The sequence below is a fragment of the Lepidochelys olivacea genome, assembly GCF_965140295.1.
Source record: "Lepidochelys olivacea isolate rLepOli2 genome assembly, chromosome: 9".
Lineage (NCBI taxonomy): Eukaryota > Metazoa > Chordata > Testudines > Cheloniidae > Lepidochelys > Lepidochelys olivacea.
In genome coordinates, this window is record NC_140419.1 from 78,424,641 (window position 1) to 78,430,640 (window position 6,000).

The following is a 6,000-nucleotide window of genomic DNA, read 5'->3' on the forward strand; positions in this document are numbered from 1 at the left end:
AACCTGCATTTTGCTTTATTTTCTATTTAATCCTCCCTCCCCCCCCACTGGTTGAGGCCAAGTTTGATCCTGATCTGACTGATGCAGAGTATATCTACACTTGGAGCTGGAGGTGTACATTCTAGCTTGAGGGGACATACCTGTGCTAGCTCTGAATGACCTAGCACACTAAAAATAGAGTGGCGGGTGGGGTTAGCCACACGGAGTACATACCAGTCTGAGACACTAAGCCTGTATTCAGGTAGCTAATTCCTCCTGCTGCTTGTGCCACAGTAGCTCTATTTTAGTGAGCTATTTGGATCAGAAGTAGCATGTCTATATCTCCTGGAGCTGGAATTTACACCTCAAAGTATTAAAAATATTTTAAAAGGATGACCCAGGTAATTATAGGCCTTTCAGTCTGACAGTGATCCTAGGCAAGATAATGGAGCGGCTGATGTGGGACTCTATTAATAAAGAATTAAAGGAGAGTAATATAATTAATGCCAATCAACATGGGTTTATGGAAAATAGATCTTGTCAGACCAACTTAATATCTTTTTTTGGTGAGATTACAAGTGTGGCTGATAAAGGTAACAGCGCTGATGTAATATACTTAGACTTCCGTAAGGCATTTGACTTGGTACTGCACAACATTTTGATTAAAAAACTAGAAAGATATAACATTAACATGGCACACCTGAAATGTATTAAAATCTGGCTAACTGATAGGTCTCAAAATGTAACTATAAACAGGAATTGTCATTGAATGAATGTGTTTTCTAGTGAGCTACCACATGGACTCATTCTTGGCCCTACACTATTTAACATTTTTATTAGTGACCTGGAAGAACATGTAAAATCATCAGTGATAAAGTCTGTAGATGACACAAAAATTGGGGGAGTGATAAATAATGGAGGGGATGGTCTGTCACAATTTGAAGCAACTGCAGCTGTATTCTCCCCTCTGGGGCTCCTTGAGGGCACCCACTCTAACTCCAGCTCCTCAGCTATCACCTCGCTCCTCAGCTATCACCCATGCCTCTCGCCCTCCTGACAGGGTTTTTTCCAGGCTGTGCAGTTCCCTGCATACATTGTGTTGTTGCCTGGCTGCCTAGCGAGGCCAGCGGCTGCGCTTGGCTTATCGTCAAGGGCTGCGAACAAGGTAATTGCCAGCAGTTGTGAGTACCACACTGCCCTTTCTAAGCAAGCACAATTATTCTTAATGTGAAAGCATTACAGAGAAAGCATGCTAAAAGAAATAGAAGAACCTACAAGCCTGCTCATAAGTTTACCACAGATCACCCCAACTCCAACAAGGTCTCTGGTAGATGTCAGCCCTTCAAACCCCACTAAGGGTTTTTTCTGTGGTCACAGGTTCAAAACAGCCGTAGCTCAGAAAAGCAGTCTTACTGTTTCTTTATACAGCTTGGGCCTTTGATCTTGAAAATCTGGGCACAGTTAATCAGCAGACAAGGGTCCCTCCTCAGGCAGAGCTTCAAAAGGCTGGGTTTTTGCATAACTGAGGGGGTGAGATGGGAGGACTTGCATTTCATCCCCCTAGAGATTCCCCAGGCAAATCACTTGACACTGGTTGCCCCGAAAGTCCATTTTTGTCCGGCCCATTGTTCAACTTAGTCCACTGACGTTCACACAACTTCTTAGGGTTCACATCCCCACTCTCCTCTAGAGAGGTTACATGCACTCCCAGCCCCCAGTAATACAAAACCTTTGCATTTAATATGATGCACTCCAAAGATATTTACACATAAGTCAATACATTTTTTCAAGGAATTGCCACATCTGTCATAAAGACAATAACACAGAGTGATCTGGATCACTTGGTAAGCTGGGCATAAGCAAACAATGCGGGTTTTAATATGGCTACATGTAAATGGGTGCAGGAACAAAAAACAAAGAATATAGGCCATACTTCTACCATGGGGGACTCCTTCCTGGGAAGCAATGACTGAAGAAGATTTGGGAGTCATGGTGAATAATCAGTTGAACATGAGCTCCCTGTGAGACACTGTGGCCAAAAGGGCTAATGCAATCCTGGGATGCATAAATAGGGGAATATCGAGTAGGAGTAGAGAGGTTATTTTACCTCTGTATTTGGCATTGATGTGATTGCTGCTGGAATACTGTGTCCAGTTCTGGTATCTGCAATAAAAGAAGGATCCTGATAAATTGGAGAGGGTTCAGAGAAGAACCACGAGAATGATTAAAGGATAAGAAACATTCCTCAGAGTGAAAGATTCAAGGAGCTACTTAGCTTAACAAAAAGAAGATTAAAGGGTGCCTCTATTACAGTCTATAAGTATCTGATGGGGAACAAATATTTAATCATGGGCTCCTCAGTCTAGCAGAGAATAGTATAACATGATCTGATGGCTGGAATTTGAAGCCAGACAAATTCAGACTTGAAATAAGGCATACATTTTTAATAGTGAGAGTAATTAGTCATTGGAACAACTTACCCAGGGTCTGGGTGGATTCTCTGTCACTGGCAATTTTAAAATCAAGATTGCATGTTTGTTTAAAAGATCTGCTGTAGGAATTATTTTGGCAAAGATCAAACTAGATAATCAAAGTGGTGTCCTCTGCCCTTGGACTCTGTGAAGTGCAGATATACTGACAGTGTTAACCCTCATGTAGACTTCAGTGGAGTTACTGTTCATTTACATGGGGGGAAGAGAGCCAAGCGCCAAAGAAGGCAAGGATAATATGAATATGGAAATGAAACCAGAGCTGTGACATGATGGTTCCTGGAAGCATGAGCTTTACTGTGATTATAGGGCTAGGTACTGACACCCTTATTTATGTCAAATAGGACCATACTCCCCACTCATTTTCATTGAAATGAATGGTGCTCCTTGTAAAGTAAGATACTTCTAATCATGAATAAGGATGGCAGAATCTGTCCTATTATTTATTATGTGTCTTATGGTGACACCCAGAAGCTCCAAGTAGGATTAGGGCCCGATTGCGCTAGGCACTGTACATACATAAAGGAAGACCTTTGCCTGAAAGGTCTGAGATGACCAGACATGAGAAGTGGATGTTGTAAGTGCTAGGAGGGAATGGAAAGGGGAAATGAGGGGAACAGTGATAGGCTGCAGGTTTTCTTTCTTCTTATTTCTTTTAGAGAGGTGGAATTTCCAGCAGAGGCAGCAACACAGCGTGGGGATGATTTTGGGGTCAAGGTTGGCATCAGAAGGTGCTGGGTTATTATTTGCCCAGCTGCACATCTTTGTTAATAACACTCCTATTGTTCCTATCATTTTGCATATTTCATTGTGAGAGATAGAAAAACCAATTGCTGCATCTCTGGGGGTTCAGCTTCTCTTTTATTTCCTCCAATGCAGCCTGCAGCAGGAGCTCATGGCTGTCAGGATATTCACATCTGTTACTGATCTGCGGACAATGGAAAACCATCCACTCAACACACATGTACAATCTGTGACAACTTGACAGCTTGCCCAGGAATTCAGACTGAATGGTTACTACCCAAAATAATAGAAATTGTCTGATCCAACATTAAAAAAGAAGAAGAAATCATTTCAAAGGGAAGGAAAGAAAAGAGAAGAAAAAGAAGCATTTTTTACATTTCTGATGAGCGGCATTAGAGTCTCAGATCATACAGTGAAGGCTAGTATGACAGAATGGGAATGAAGGGCTGGGCTGGTTAAAAGCTGGCATAGACATTGGTTCAGAATATGCCCTGCTACACAATTTTAGCCTGTCTAAATCCCATGCCTCTCTTCAAACAATTGCAGCCAGCTTTCTGCAACAGGAAGTTTGATTGAGTATTGAATTTTACAGTCAATGCAGAAGTTGGTCTGCAGGAGGCACTGGAAGCAGTTATTTCCCTTGGACACCTGGCAGGTGTCCAATCCCCATTCCTGGCTCTCCCTGTCAGCAGGAGCTGAAAGTGGAGCCAGGTGGAGGCTGACCTCTGGTAGTCCTCTGGTGGAAGGCCAGACTGCAATCCCTGGAGAAGGGAAAGTGGGAGAAATAAACAGGTCCCATAAAGATGCAAAGAGATTTTGATTTTCCTCATGCCACTGCAAGCATGAGTTCCTTAGAAACCAACTTACCATGAAACCAGCAGCACATCTTCTGTCTGCAACGGATAAATAGCCACTAAATGCACCCGATCCAGGAGAGCCAGACACAGAAAGGAGCCTAAGGGTATGTCTACATTGCAATTAACAACTGCGGCTGGCCCCTGCCAGCTGACTTAGGTTTGCAGGGCTCGAGTGAAGCAGCTGTTTACTAGTGGTGTAGATATTCGGGCTCAGGCTAGAGCCTGGGCTCTAGGACCCTGCAAGGTGGGAGGGTCCCAGAGCTCCGGCTGCAGCCTGAGCCTGAACATCTACACCACAATTAAACAGCCCCTTAGCCCGAGCCCTGAGAGCCCACCCCAGCTGGGCCAACCGCAGGTGTCTAACTGCAGTGTTGACGTACCCTGAGTGAATCAGTGTATCCCCCAGCTCCTTCTAGCCCCTTCCATTATGTACGTTACCATAACTTACACCGCCTGTAGACCATCGGTTCTCAACCTTTTCCATGCTCCCTCTGTGAGAACAGAACAAAGTTTGGTCATCCTTCCCATCTAGCCAGGCAGCAAGGGAAGGTTGTTGCAACCCCCTGAAATCTGTCTGTTGCACACACACAGAGTGGCTAAGACCATCTGGTCTAGTCCACCTTAGGTTGATACGTACTTACTTCTTCCTCCCTTTACATGTCATCTCTGAATCTGGCCTCCTGAATTTAAGGAAGTGACACATCAAGGGGCCAGAAGAGAGGAGTGCATGAAGGAAAGCAGGCAACATACACATGTAAACAGGCAACTTAAACAAGGTCATTCCCTTCTTTAACATACACCTAATGCTTTCTTCCAGCTCCTTGGTATGCATATAATACATCAGCTTAGGCTCTCTTCTGCTCACACAACAGTACAGCAAATGGGTGTATGTAGGTCGAAGGAAATCTAATGAAACGTAAAGGAACCTGAATTACGCTACGTCACACATCTCTGAATTTAACCTTGGGGATTAATTAGATAAACAACAGTCTTGTACTGTACTTTACATAAATGTACAAGCAAGACACCATTAAGAATTTCCTTGTCACTAACCCAAGCTCTTGGGTGATTTAATTAAACAATTAAAGGTGCTGTGGAATGCTCTTGTACTAACCAGAGATATTAACACCATTTGTATTTATATTTAATGGCATGGCGGATGGGATTTTAATTATTCTGTCTTGCTTGCTCTAGTCTTCTTAAGATGAAGTTCTAGTCTGTTTTTAAAAGTGTATCCCTCGGATGTTTTTCCAAGTGTGACGTTTTCAGTGGTTCAAGTCATTGGATCAGTTCCCTCAGCTGGAGTAAATTGGTGTAACTCCACTGCAGGCAGTTTCTGTATCAGTCAAAATGCAGCCAAATTTGCCAGTCCATTTGTTAATTACAGAAGGAGTGGTCCATCTGATAGAGTGGTAAAATAACCTGTGAGTTTAATGGCCTGCTAACAATGGTAACTAATGAACGCTGGGTTTTATGGTAATGGCTGCAGAGAGAGAATAATTTGTGCAATGGTGCTTGGGATGGTAAAATCAATGGAAAGTTTAATAAAACTGTGTGGAAGAATGACTGGTGAGTTTCATGGTCCTTGGCATGGTGAAAAAGAACAGGATGTTTATTGGCACTCTAACTGGGTTTCTTAGTGGGGCATCCAATAGGTAAAATGTATACTAATCTGGGTCTCTCCAGAGACGAAAGCACTGAGAACTGTGCAACAGTTTAGTAACATCAGCTAATATTGTGAAGGAATATGCCTAATCATTTCAACTCTGACCTAATTCAGGGTTTGAACTAAAATCCCAAAAGGAGAAAAATCCTTGCATCACTGCATTGTTGTGCTCAGCCCACATCCTCTACTGCACTAAACCAGAGCTCTCATTGCTCTTCCTTTTCTAAACATGCCATTCCTGCCATCTCTCTGTCAATAATTGCAC